The sequence below is a fragment of the Acomys russatus genome, chromosome 4 (genome assembly GCF_903995435.1).
Source record: "Acomys russatus chromosome 4, mAcoRus1.1, whole genome shotgun sequence".
Lineage (NCBI taxonomy): Eukaryota > Metazoa > Chordata > Mammalia > Rodentia > Muridae > Acomys > Acomys russatus.
Genome location: NC_067140.1, coordinates 5,815,525 through 5,829,939, shown reverse-complemented (window position 1 = coordinate 5,829,939; position 14,415 = coordinate 5,815,525). Strand labels below are relative to the sequence as shown.

Here is a 14,415-nt window from a genome sequence, read left to right as displayed (position 1 = left end):
TCTTCTGTGTCACGAGACCAAGAATGCCATTCCTGACCTGCTCCTGTCTTCCACAACAACCTTGAGGGAAGATGCCCTCCTAACACTGGCCCTGAAATCACTACAACAGGGCTGGGAAGCCCTGCACTTGCGCTCTGTCTATGCGGCTAGGAAGTTTCCCTTGGCAAGGCCACTAGTTCCCCATCTGCAAAATGGGGACTTATCTTCGCCTGATCACTGCCATAAAGGGAGACGCAAAGAGGGTCCCCCAAAGGTAAGCCATTTGTGAGGTCCCCAACTCCCCATCCCAGCTCTCCTGCTTCCCTCTGGTCCATTCTTCCGCCAAACAGGCAGTACAGCAAAACCCAACTGGCGGAGCTGGGCGTAGATGGCGCACACCTTTAATCCCAGCACTGGGAGACAGACGCAGGTGGATCGCTGCGAGTTCGAGGCCAGCCTGGTCTACAAAGCGAGTCCAGGACAGCTAAGGCTACACAGAGAAACCCTGTCTCGAAACAAACAAACAAACAAACAAACAAGAACAACAGCAAAACAAGCGGCGGATGTGGCGGTGGCAGCAACGTCCTCACGATCAGTGCCAACAGCAGCCACTGCCAATGTGAATCAGGTGTGCCAACTATGCTAGGCGCTTCCTGGGATGACAGACTAAGCTTCAGCAGAGTAAAGTAGCCAGTGTCACACAGGGCAAGTGGCATGGCCAAAACGAGAAAAAAAAAATGTTACCCTGGAGGCCATGGGATTATCTAGGGCAGCATCTCACAAAGAAGCAGGCGTCCATCCCTTCAGGGCTGGAGGTGAGGTGAGCAATACCAGGCCTGCTCCGACTCCTCAAATCTCCTCAAGTAACTCTCATTTTTACAGAGTCTTACATTGCTATTGGGATATGTCCAACTCAAGCTATAGCAACACTGTCCAGCAGAAAGATGATGAAAGGCAGGCGCGGTGACAGGTGCCTGCCGTCACGCAGCTACTGGGGAGCCCTGGGCAGGAGGAGAGAGAGATGTGCTGGCTAGTTTTATGTCAGCTTGACACAAGCTAGAGCTATCTGAAAGGAGGGAACCTCAACTAAGAAAATGCCTCCGTAAGATAAAATTGCAGCAAGTCCGTAGGGCATTTTCTTAATTAGTGATTGATGAGGGAGGACCTGGCCCATTGTGGGTGGTACTGTCCCTGGGCCGGTGGTTCTGGGTTTTCTAAAAGAGCAGGCTGAGCAAGCCGTGAGGAGCAAGCCAGTAAGCGGCAGCCCTCCATGGCCTCTGCAGCAGCTCCTGCCACCAGGTTCCTTCCTGTTTTGAGTTCCTGTCCTGACTTCCCTTCAAGGATGAACCCTTAGTGATGTGGAAGTGAGAGCCGAATAAACCCTCTCCTCGCCAAGTCGCTCTAGTCAATGTGTTTATCACAGCAATAGAAACCCAAACTAAGACATACATAAATTCAAGGTATAATGCAATATATACGGGGCTGGAGAGATGGCTCAGCAGTTAAGAGCACTGACTGCTCTTCCAGAGGTCCTGAGTTCAATTCCCAACAACCACATAGTGGCTCACAGCCATCTATAATGTGATCTGATAGCCTCCTCTGGCCTGCAGGTGTATATGCAGGCAGAGCTCTGTATACATAATAATAAATAAATAAATCTTTTAAAAAATAATGCAATATATACATAAAATACAAAAACTTAATTAGCCACAATTTAACAAATATGTAAATGCCAACATGTAATCAATGTAAACTATTTAGATATCTTTTTTTATGCTAAGTCTTCTAAATCCAGTATGTATTTTCAAGTATTTAGCTGTTAAAGTTGAAAAAACTACATTCACAAATCTCACTTCCCAAACGTTCATAGGGGCTTGTCTGCAACCGAATGGAGTATTGCTTTAAATGTCTAATTGATAAATAAAATGAAATAGCTAACAGAATTTAAAATTCGGCTCCTTGGCCTCACTAGCCACATTTGGTAATGCTCAGTAGCCACATGGGATTAGTGGTTTCTGTTGGAGCTAGCTCTCTGCAGGAGGTACTTGGGGTGTCGGTGTTGGACTGTGGCCTCCATGGCTCTGGCCCAGAGCTCAGCCTCAGAGGCACAGCTGCACCGGACTAGAGTGGTGTCTATTCATTTCACAGCCCCTGCCGAGCCTGATAGTAATAACCCGCCTCTGGTGTCTATTATATTCCCAATGCTGACGATAGAGGGACGAGAGTTCAGAGGATGGCAGCGTAGCTCAGGAAGTGGTCACACAAGCTTTGACAGGGCCTGATGACCTGGCAGTTTGAGCTGAGCTGTCCCTAACACTTGTCAGGTGCCTGCCCCAGGCTCAACTTCCAGAGAAGAAATAAGCCTCTGCTACAGGGGGTAGTGAGGCGGAGAAAGGCAGGGCACTGCAAGGCAGCACTCAGTAGAGTCCCTATAGACTATGGAGGGCTCAGGCCACTGTGACCTCCCCTCCTTCTCTCCTCCCCCCACCCCCCCCCCCCCCCGACAAATGCCCAGCAGGAGGCAAAGCCGGCTCACTACACTGACTTTCTGCATTCTGGGTGGGTCCCCTGGGCTAGGCACCCTATAATCTCCCAGCCTTCCCAAGAGCGCTCAGGCAGAAGGCCTTGGACCAGGGCCAGGCCTCATACTTACCTCCTAGGCTTACCTCTGCTGGAGGCAGGGGTAAGGTCCAAGTGGCAGGTTGCACCCCCCCCCCACCCCACCCCACCGGGAGGGAGAGGGCCCCAGAGACAGGCTTCACAGTAGGGAAGAGGGAGCAGGCACAGGCCAGAAAAAAAAAACCCAGGTGGCTCCACCCCTCTCCTGGGGAACAAGGCCAGCACAGCCCCTTCCCAGCCAGCCCAGCAGGGTGAAACTCAGCAGCCATTAGGTTTAACAATTAACTCTGGTTGGTTTTTCAGTTCAGCAGAAGGTAAATCCCTTAAAAAAAAAAAAAAAAAAAAAAAGTCTTACCTGAAGCTAAAAGGACTCAGAAAGAAGTCAGGTGGCTGAAAGGAGGGGAGGGGCCTGTCCCTGCCAGTGTGGTCTGTCCGCCCCCCCTTACCCCACCCCCAAAGTCAGAGGCAATGCCTGGTGCACAGGAAGTGATTAATCAAGAAACATTTTTAATAAGCAAATAAAGAGTAGAGGTACCGTGGACTACAACAGGCCTGGCTAGGTGGGCAGACCAGCAGAAGGGGGAAAGAAAGGCTATCTTGAGATGAATAGCCCTTCATCCCTTTGACGTCACAAATCCTAGAACAGTCACAAATCCTAGAACAGCGGCCATGAAGGGCATGCCAGGAGCATGGTTTTAAAGTCCCCAGCTCTGAAGGGCACTCCTCCTGATCTGGTCTTCCTGTCATGACCTTGGGAGCCCTGACGCCTTTAAAGTAGCAGATGAGATCCCACCGTGGCACAGGCCAGCTGGCTCTGCTGTGTTCCCGGATCTCTGGCTGCTTGGCAACAGCCTCCTCTTCTAAGGCCCACCCCCTGACTTCCCCCACATCTCAACATGCCTGCAGATCCCACCTTATCCAGCCCTTTCTCCTTTTCCGGAAGGAAGGCTGGAGTGATGAAGGCTCCAGCCCACACATCCCACTCACCTGGATCCCATACCCTCAGCAACAGATGGCTCCCAACCTGACACTGGATCAACGATTCCAATTCTCCTTGGATTCCTGGCAGCCACCTCATCCTTCTCCCAACCCCTAACACAGACCTAGACTCACATCCCGCCACAGGCTCAGGGGCCAGTTCCCACAAGGCTCTCAGGCAGTGGGCCTCAGTTCCCCATCTGTCTCTTGGGACGGGCATTATGTTAGGAGGGCAGATCATTTTTTCTGCGGGTTCTCTGACCTTTAGAGATTCTGACATTTTTTTTTGGGGGGGGGGGTCTCTTTCACTTTGAGTTTAGACAGAACAGGGTTCAAATCCTGACCTTGGCCAGGTACACAGGCAGCTCTGAAAAGGCCTGGAACTGAGGATGACAACGGCCATTCGCAGCACCAGCCTGCACAAAGATCTAAATGTCTGTGGCCACTTCTGGTGAGCAACCTTCACCGGCTCCTCATTGCCCAGCAAAAGCCCCCCTCCAAGCCCCGCCCCCAGCCCCGCCCCCACCCCGGCTCTCAGTAGTGGCATCAAGAACTGTCTTATGAAGCTTGCCACGCCCCCTCCTCCTGAGCTCTCCGCCTGGAGACTAGGGCTGTGTGTTTCCACTCTGCTCTTCCCTGCACATAAACACGTGCCCACGCCAGGCCCCAAGCCCGTGCCGCACAGGAAGCTCCTGCTTCCACAGGAGAACAACCCCAGTTAGTCTCCTACTTTACGCCCTTCCAGCCCAGTGGCACCCCAGCTCCCTGCACCCCACTCTGCCAGACTCTGGCTCCTTGTGCTAGAGTCTCGCCGCCCCTATGTGATCAAAGACCCTGAAGACCTTAGAGGTTCTTTAAAGGCTTCAACCTTTTATTCTGACCATGAGAACATCCTTTATTTGCTGACGCAATAAAGGCAGTAGTCACTAATTTTGAAATAATGGATTATACCCACGTACTGGTCATTTGCTCTGTGCAGTGCTTTCCACACACTGAACACAGCGCTTTGGTTGTAGCCCCATGCCCCCATGTCTGCGTCTTTGGATAGGTTTGGTTCGGTTTGTTGGCTTTGTTTTGTTTTTGTAGGGGGAGGCTGAGATGGAATTTCTTTTTTTGGGGGGGAGCGGATGGTTCAAGACAGGGTTTCTCTGTGTTAGCCTTGGCTGTCCTGGACTCACTTTGTAGACTGGGCTGGCCTCAAACTCACAGCAATCCGCCTGCCTCTGCCTCCTGAGTGCTGGGATTAAAGGCGAGCACCACCACACCTGGCTGAGACGGGATTTCTATACAGTCCCCGTTGGTGCGGAGCTCACAAACCCCCTGCCTCATTCCGGCAAGTGCTGGAATTACAGGTGTGTGCAGTCACTCCCACACCCAGTCCTATCCTTTTGTCTTAACCTGAGAAAATCGAGGCTCAGCGAGAGAAAGTCACACAGCCAGCAAATGGCAGCATCGGGAGTGGAATTAAAGTTCTTAGCTACTGCTCTGCTTGGCCTCTCTCCAGCCCACCAATAAAGGAGGAGCGATGTGAGAAGCTGACCTGACAGTCACAGGGGTTGAAAAGAAAACTGGCCCAGCTCAAGGCTAGAGGCTGCCCTTGGCCCCTGCTCTCTGCCCAGTCCTGTGCAGGGGCTGGGGAGTGAAGGATGAGGCATGGGACTCTTTAGCAGTGAAAGGGACCGACCAGACGCCTCTCAGATAAAGTGAAGACCCAGCAAAACTAGCCCCAGAAGGGACTAGCTGAGGTGCTATGGGAGTGTAGGGGAGGTAGAGAGACTTTCGCTGCGAGGTGGAGGAGGGCCACTGAGGCATTGTGGGCCAGAGGCTGGCGTGTGAGCAGTGCCTTGGAAAAGACAGGATTTTTGACAGGCAAGGCTGGCATTCTTGGCACGGAGGAACAGAGGAGCAAGAGCAGAGTGGTATGGGTGAGTACTGGGCATGTCCCTATGAACCCCAGGAAAGGAGTACTACTCGCCCTCCACTTGGCACCAGTCCAGGTATCCAGAAAGCCCCGCAGAGAAACCACCTTGAACTTTACCAGACTCACAGGCACCTGCTACACTTCCGGTGACTGGGCATAGTGGGAAGAGAGCGGGCAGGGACCTGCGGGCCCAGGCATGTGGCTTGACACGTGGGAGGGGACAGGAGGAACCTGAATCCAGGCTCTGTCCATTCTCAGGAAACGGCAATGCTGAGGATTGGTCGAGGCAGGTGACACAGAGGCCCAAAAGGAGAAGAGCAGCGAAAACAGCCGGGGCAGCAGGAGACATGACTTCCAGGACCTCAGATCAGAGCTGCAGGGAGCCTTGGTGTTACCCTGCTCAGGCCACGCTTTACATGGAAACCTGAGGTCAGACAGAGGAAGGGACCTTCCTAGCAAAAGTAACCAGCAGCGTAGCCAAGACACTAGATAGAAACTACATGGCCCTGCCAATCGCCGCCTGTTGACCCTTCTCTGCGTCTTAGCTCTAACTCCATAAAAATCCTGCAGCTGTGAGCTGGGCGTGGTGGCGCACGCCTTTAATCCCAGCACTCGGGAGGCAGAGGCTGGTGGATCACTGTGAGTTCAGGGCCAGCCTGGTCTATAAAGCAAGTCCAGGACAGCCAAGGCTAACACAGAGAGACCTTGTCTCAGGGGGAAAAAAATCCTGCAGCTAAAGCATGTGGCTCACACCTGTCTTCCTAGCACTTTCGAGGCTTAGGCAGGAGAAATATCACAAGTCCTAAAAAGTCACCCTGAGCTAAGAGTGAGATCCTGCCTTAAAAATAAATAAACCAGGTGGTGGTGGTACATGCCTTTAATCCCAGCACAGGGAAAACAGAGGCAGGAAGATCTCTGTGAGTTTGATGCCAGCCTACATAGCAAGTTCCAGGACAGCCAAGGCCACATAGTGAGATTCTGTCTCAAAAATAAATAGATAGGGCAGTGGTGGCACATGCCTTTAATCCCAGCACTCATGAGGAAGAGGTGGGTGGATCTCTGAGCTCTCAGTTCAAGGCCAGCCTGGTCTGTAGAGCAAGTTCCAGGACAGCCAGGACTACACAAAGAAACCCTGTCTCGAAAAACAGAAGACAGGCAGGAAGACAGACAGACAGAATTAGTAATAAAATCAAAGGGCCTTCCAACCCGCCCTATCACCTTCCTCTGGTGCCATATCTCTCCCAAAGATGGGGAGCTGACCAGAATAAGGAGGATTTGGCCGTGGCCAGCCCTGGGGACACTGTGGCAAACACAGGCTTGAAGTCCCAGTGCTCGGAATGAGGAGTTTGCTCTTAGAATTTGACCAAAGTGTGCACCCCCTCTGTGACCCCCTAATCATTTTCACAGGCCCCAAGAGAGACTCAAAAGTATTCTTGGGCTTTGGCCAGATCAAGATTTAAACCCCAGCTGTGCCTCTTGCTGGCTGAGCACTGGGTACGTTATGTGGCCTCCTCTGGTGTGACAGGGATTGTAGTCTGTGTCCTTGGGTAGTGAGTGGCAAGGATTAAGAGACAGAAGTCCCAGGAAGCGCTTAGCACAGTACCTGGTGTGACAAAGAAGCCAATGATAAGTGACAGCAGAGATTTCTAAGTCTCCTCAGTGAGCCTATGACAACCCTGGGCTTTCTAATTCTAGGTAGCCCCAAATCAGTTGCCTTAAGTGGCTCTGCAGACTTTATCTTTAGACCTATAATCTCAAGAGACGGTGGAGAGGGACGTAGAGAGAGGCAAAATGGAGAGAGTGCGAGAGAACCCAGAAGAGGGGGGTGGGGGCAAGGGGGAAGAATGAAGCAGAGCTCCCCAGCTTGGAAGCTGCCAGGCTAGGAAAAACCCTCCCGCTCTCACCCAGCCTGCAGGGAAGCACCGGCCCAGGTATCAGAGTGTTGGGTTACCCCCAGGAGCTGGTTCCCCATGGCAGCCTCCTTCCCTCCCACTAGAGCACGAAGAGTGGCCACTGCCAGGTCAGCCATGCAGCGACCGCTTGTTCACTCGGCCCCCAAGGACCTCTGTCTTTTCTTCTTAAATGCATATGTGTGTGAGTGTATGCCTGCATGTCTGTGCATGCCATGTGTGTGCCTGGTGGCCTGTGAAGCCAGAAGAGGGTGTTAGAGCCCTTGGAACTGGAACAGGAGTTTCAGTTATGAACCTCTATGTGGCTGCTGGGAACTGAGCCTGGGTATTCTACAAATCCAGCGAGCACTCCTACACTGAGCCATCTCTTCAACCTCTGGGGCCTCTCACTTGCTGCTGATCCTCCCAGCTGGAGCCTCCCTTCTATCTAGGACTTGTACAGTACCCTATTTAGGCATCCACACACCCTAAATGCCTGCTTCTGGAACGGCAGTGGCAACTGGGGAAAACACACTGTCCTGGAGCCACAGATAAGGTATTTCTTTTCTTTATCTTTCTTTCTTTCTTCTTTTCTTTTAACAGAAGGTTTTCTTTGTGCTCTGGCTGTCTGAAACTCACTCTGTAGACCAGGCTGGCCTCGAACTCATGGAAATCGGCCTGATTCTGCCACCCCCGCCCCATGCCTAAGGCACTTCAATTGCCACTGACAGCCTTGGGGTGTCACTTGTATGTGGCTAACGAAGGCGGCAACAGGAGTCATGCCCATGGCTTCCCCAACTCTGAGCCTGGTAATCCCTCATGAGAAGTCTCTACAGAAGGGAGAAGTGGCCTCCCTGGGAGAAGAGTGGGCTGGGCTCTGATGAGGTGCAGCGGATGTGGCAATGGCCGAGGGTTATTATGGTGATGAAGGTTATAATTAAAAATCACAGCAACACACCCTTAGGCGACTCACGAAGAGCTTTCTCATTATCTCCCGGGACTTGCAAACCTGGCAGGACTGGGTTTCATTCTATGCCCATTCTAGACTCTAGAGGATGACTCTTGTCATCTGAAAACCTGGCAAGGCTAAGTAACCTCTCAGCTGCTCAGTGCGGAGAACGGGGAGCCCGGAGGAAGTCGTGATTGGGTACTGCGCACTTGTGCACACGCCTAATGAATGTGCTTGTGATCCCATCCTGATCAGTCTCATCCCTGTAACGCTATCATGGGCACTGATGTCCTCATTTCATAGATGAAAAAACTAAGACTGAGAAAACATAACTGACCCATCCTAAGGCTTGTGGCCACTCTATTCAGAGCCTAAGCTTGGGTCTAAGCCTGAGGACTCTAAGGCCTAAGCTCTTTCCTGCCTTCTGCCTATAGTAAGTTATATGGTGACACCCACCCCTTTCCCACTTTCTCTAAGTAGAACCTCAGAATAAGAATTTGACCTTATTTGGAAATAGGGTCTTTGCCGATGTGATTAGCTAAATTAAAATGAGAAAGAGAGGACTAAGGCAGGTCCTAAGCCTTAAAAGAAAGGAGCCACAAAGGCAGGGAGGAAGGCACAAGATGACAGTAGACCACCACGCAGCAAGTCAAGGCCACCACTCTGGCCTCCTCCAGAAGCCAGTGGGGACCAGGGAGCAGAGTTCCCTAGGCAGAAGGTAGCAGCTGGCTGACAGTGGATGCCAGGCTTCCAGAACAGAGAGAATATAGGTCTGTGGATCTGGGCTCCCTGGACTGCAGCAGCCTCAGGGAGATAGCGTGCTGCAGCAGTCCCAGAATTTAGAGAGCTCTATTTGACGGATTCCCACTCTCCAAGCAGCTGTGGAGAGGTCAGTCCATTCTCGGGGCCACTTGACTTCTGGGCTCCTACACACGCGCACACACACACACACACACACACACACACACACACACACACACACACACACACACAGCTGATGAGTCCCACTGAGATTGTTTACCAGGCCAGACCCAGATTCTATTCACAACCCTCCTCTTCTGCCTTGAATCAGCAGTTCCCACCACCTGGAAAGCTGTTTTGAGATGCAAATCCAATCCTTGCTGGTTGGCTCAATTCTCCCTACTCCCTACCACTACCAAGATGAGGTCAAACTACTCCACAGGCCTGGAGCCATTCTGCCTCCCCCGATTCTGCAGCCTCTCTCTCACTCAGCCCCTACTACCCAGCCACCAGCTTTTGCTTTAACCATAAGAGACCCTTTGGGATAATAAGCCACATTGCCTTGACACATACTGGTCCAACTACCACAAGACCAGCTCTAACCCAAACCCCACCTTCTCCTCCCCTATAAAGCCTTTTCCTCCCTAAGCTGTCCCACCTCCCCACCCTGTGCATTGTCCTAGTGCTGTGACGCCCCTACATATCTGCTGCCACCCCCAGGCTGTGAACCCTGCTGTGCTCATTTCCCTTTCTGTAGGTCAAGGGCCCAACACGAAGGCATTTGAGCAGGCCGAACCAAACTGTGCAGTAGCCACCAGAGCAATAAGAGCTAACATTTACCAAATGTTTACTCCGTGCCCACATTGTGCTGAAAGTTCCATATGTGTCGTCTCGTTTAATTCTCAAATCAACCCTGTGAAACAGAGACTCCTATTGGTTCGTTCTATGGGTGAAGAGATTTGAAGGAAGGGATGAAATCACTTACTCAACTAGTATATGGCAAAGCCTGAAGGACTCAGGCACCAGTGCCAGTAACCATAAGAGCCTGTACTTATCTGATTCAATCATCAACTATGGGTTGGAAACATTAAATGTAAATTTCCAGAAAAACACAATGCATATATTTTAAATTGTAGACTGTTCTGGGTGGCATAATTAAGCCCTTTTCCCTCCTTGCTCTGTTCTGTTTAAAACATGAATCATGCTGGGCAGTGATGGCTCACACCTTTAATCTCAGCACATGGGAGGCAGAGGCAGGTGGATCTCTGAGGTCAAGACCAGCCTGGTGGTCTACAGAGCCAAGGCTACACAGAGAAACCCTGTCTCAAACAAACAAAAACAAAAACAACAACAACAACAAAAATCCCCAAAGACATGAGCCCCTCCTCGTCCAAGGTGTTTACCTTGTATCAGCTACCTACCAGCTCAGTTTTCAGACCAACTGTCACCTGGAACCCCAGCACATGCATTCAACCCTTCCTTTACACAACAGTGGCCCCAGTGACTAAGAACACTAATGCTGGTGATGTGGGTATACACCAGAGAAGCCACAAAAGCGCTTTCTCTAAGTGAAAAGATGAACGTACTCAACTTAATATGAAAAAAAGATATGGTATGTCCATGGTTCAGTACTGTTCACTTTTAGACATCCCCAACGGAGTCTTGGGCTAAATCCTCATTGGACCAGGAGGGCCTACTGCACTGAGAACACTCACCCCGATGCCTTCCTTTGATGGAAGAAACACCCAAAGGAAGACAGTAATGTGCCCAGCCACACCCCATGTCTTTAGGTTCCTCATCCATTCTGATCCTCTGCACAGTCTCATGGGATCCTATTTCAGGAGGACACAGCACACAAGCGAGGCTGTGTCTTCCAAGAGCTTTCCCTCGCCCTCCCAGGCAGAGCCATCCAGCTTGGGGGCACACAGTGGGAGCTCAAGTCTGTAGCCAGGAGATGCAGGAGTGAAAAAGAAGAGGGGCCTGCTTGGAATGTAGCACAGCATCTACCCAAGCTTAAAGGGAATCTTAAGAAAGGGCGTCACTGAGCACCATCGCCTACTTTCGACATTAATTCGTGCGACAGGCTTATGGAACACAAATTAAAAGCCAGACACTATGAGGGACACTAGGAAGATGAAGAAGCAGGTCCCTGCCCCAGATGGCATTTACAGTCTAGTTGAGGGAGACAAATCAAACAACTAACAAGTTCAAGTATAATTACACACGCTCGCAAGCCCTGTGAGACAAGACAGGAGCTCTAAGAATGTTTGAATGCTCGCCTAACCTAGGGAGTTGGCAAAGCCCTGCCCCCTCCCCCAACGGCCTTGCTGCAATGAAGTCTGAGAAGCAGAAGGCCCCACATGCACAAAATCCCAGAGCTACAAGGGCAAGGAACGGACTGCATAAGTCTTCTTGGCAGCCAAGGTAAAGGGTGGATAAAATGAGCATAGCAGGGAAGCTACACGGTGGGATTTTGCTTTGGTCAGCAAAGCAGTTACTTGTCTAAAATCACAAGGGAGACCCAAGGTGTGAAGGCAGAACTCCTACCTAATAAGGTCGGCTTTGGGGTTACTTCAGGCCCATGTTCGACAGACTGCAAGAAAGAAGGGGCTTCCCTCATTTCAACCCTGAAGCTCCTGGCTCCTCCACAGGCCAGAATAATTTGCACTTGTTAAAAGTAGAATTGCTAGGCCCCAGCCCCAGATTTTTGGTATGGTGTAGGTCTACCAGGAGGCTCCAATATTGCATTTCTAATAAACTGGTAACCCTGCTGCAGATGGTAAAGCTGACCACACTGGGAACTGGTGCTCTGGGCTCTAGTGAGGAAAATGGCAGATGGCAAGGAGGGGTATAGCCAGGACCTCTGGGTGGCAAGAAGGGTGAATTCCTGGCTAGCACGATGTCTCCTACCAAGCCTGATGACCTGAGTTCAATCCCCGAGGCCCACACAGGAAAAGGACAGAACCGACTCTTACAGGTAAGTTATCCTCTGGCCTTCACCCCCCTCGCCCCACAAATACATATATAAAGTGTAAGAAAAAAAAAATTTAAGGACAGTGAATTCCTAAATCTTGGTAATGAGTCTAGTGCTGAGAGCCGGAGTCCAGCCTCACAGACCCTCTAATCAGAGAAGCTTAGCCTCAGGCCAGTTAAAGTCTTTATGAGAAACAAAAATAAACACAAAAGTGTGGTTGTTGTCAGAAGGGGACCCCTGCACTAGACTGCAGCGCCTGTGCCCTGCAACCTCTTCTGAGCCGTGCACTTGAGGAAAGAATCCCAGCCATCGCTGCCACCGCCTCTGCCGCCTCTGGAGCAGGAAACGGTTGACAGTTGACGTGTGCCATTGCTGCCCACCCCTCACTCCCAATTCTATCACTATGCACTTGTCTTCCTTTGATGCCCCAGCTCTCTCCCTTTCCACTCCAAATCCTGCACACAAGCCACGCAGCAAGGAGGAGGGAAGTTAGAAAGAGCCAGGAGAAGGCTGGGGCTTGCACGTCCTCTTTCCTTCCCTCTGTAAGTGTCTCTGTTTCTCTACCTCCTTGTCAAACCCAGTCACTCTACACTTCAGTACCAGTAGAAGCCTGCAAAGCCAGCGACTAAATCCCCACACTTCCTTTTCCCCTTGTTTCTCAACACAGGGGGCTTTTTCCTTCTATTCCGATTTGCAGCAAAATGGCACTTCTCTTACTGCCCCCACATGCAGACTCACCGATACATAAACAGCTCCACACACAGAAAAACAAATATACCATAACTCATTTACTGTTCATCAGTAAAATACACATATGCACCTAAATGCTCAAGAAATACACAGAGAGATCGCACACATGCACACAGACTAGACATGCCTGCAGGGCCCAATACATGGGGGAAAAGGTACAGACACACATCTCTCTCAAAGTACAGAGGTCTCCTGGGAGGGGATTCCTTGGACTGGGGCGCTGGCCCTTTAAAACAGTGATCAGTCTCACTAGTCCTTTTTGGGTACCTAGGCTGCTGTTCGGCTAGGCTCAGTGTCCGGGGTGAGGGTGTGAGTGTAGCGACTAGGCTGGGCGGCATCTGGCCCCAGTTACTGTCTTTACACCACAAGGAAACGTATCTTAGAACCCGCTGGGTCACTAACCCAGGGGCCGCTGTTGCTGCTAACCAGCACCCCACACCCATGTCTGCACACACCCACCCCCTTCACGCCCAATCACCCACCCCACCCCTCACAAACACACGCCCGAGATTCTAGCAGGCCACGCCCTCCGCTTCAGCTCAGCCCAGAACCAAGGCTAGGCTGTCAGTAGGGCTCTCTCCCATACCCCGGGTGTGGCTGCCCATCTGCCAGCAGGGAGTCTCCATTCAGCTAGGATGCTCCCCGCCGCTGCTGCTACCCACTTCCTCGGCCAGTGCCGGGCTCCGGGCGACGACAGCGCCTCGGCCGCCGCCCCCACCCCTTTCCTCCCGGCAGTGCGGAGACAAAGCCGAGCACACGCACAGAGGGGCTACGCGGGTGCACACCCGCCCTCACACGCGCGCACACACACACACGGGGAGTCACACTGGTGTGCTCACAGCGAAACACACACACAGGCACGCACGCGCACACACCCGCTATAGGCTTCAGCCACAAGTGAAGCCATCCATACAGGCACACACCCTCATCCAGATGTACACACTACTACACATTGGGACACACCCTCTGCAGGCACACCCGCGGATAAGCACACGCAGATCCAAGACCCTCACCCAGATTAGCCCACCAACCAGCCCCTTACTCAGTTGCACACGCGCGTACACGCCAAACAGCCACTTGAAAAGATCTACATAAACATGCTCGTTCACATTCAACGCACACCCATAATCGTGGACCCCGACACACGTACCCGCAAAGACACGAATCGAAGCTCGCAGCTCCGGCCACGCACGTCTTCCAACACGCGAGGCTCGGGACGTAGCAACAGTCTGCGCGGTCTCCGCGCCTCGCTAACCTGGCGGCGGCGGCGGCTCGGCTTCCGGGAGCCGTCTGTCTGTCTGTCTCTGTCGGTCTCGTTTCCAGTGGCCGCCCGGGCGGGCTCCGAGGCGCTCAGAAGCTGCGCAGAAATGCCCCGCTCGCTCTCTCCTTCGCTCCCTCCCACGGCGCTCAGCCCCCTCCCCTCCCGCTCCGCACCCCCCCTCTCCCCCTCCGCCCCGCCCCGGCGGCTCCCTGGGAGGAGGCGGCCGCGGCGATCCCGGCTAGCCAGCGTCCGAAGGACGTGCGAGCGGTGAGCGCGACCCACTGGCCCCAAGAGCTGAGCTGCCCGGGAGCAACCGTGCCCAGTCCTGGGGAGGGGAGCTCCGAGGAACGTGCG

At 52.4% G+C, this 14,415-nt stretch overlaps 1 protein-coding gene across 1 annotated transcript in view; it reads right to left on the bottom strand.

Moving 5' to 3' along the window:
* Epb41l1 (erythrocyte membrane protein band 4.1 like 1) overlaps window positions 1–14,190 on the bottom strand; it is a 125,428-nt gene extending 111,238 nt beyond the window's left edge. The window contains exon 1 of the mRNA XM_051143639.1: window positions 13,951–14,190. The gene's annotated coding sequence lies outside the window, so the exon portion shown is untranslated. The remainder of the gene's footprint in view (window positions 1–13,950) is intronic.
* Window positions 14,191–14,415: the final 225 nt, after the last annotated feature.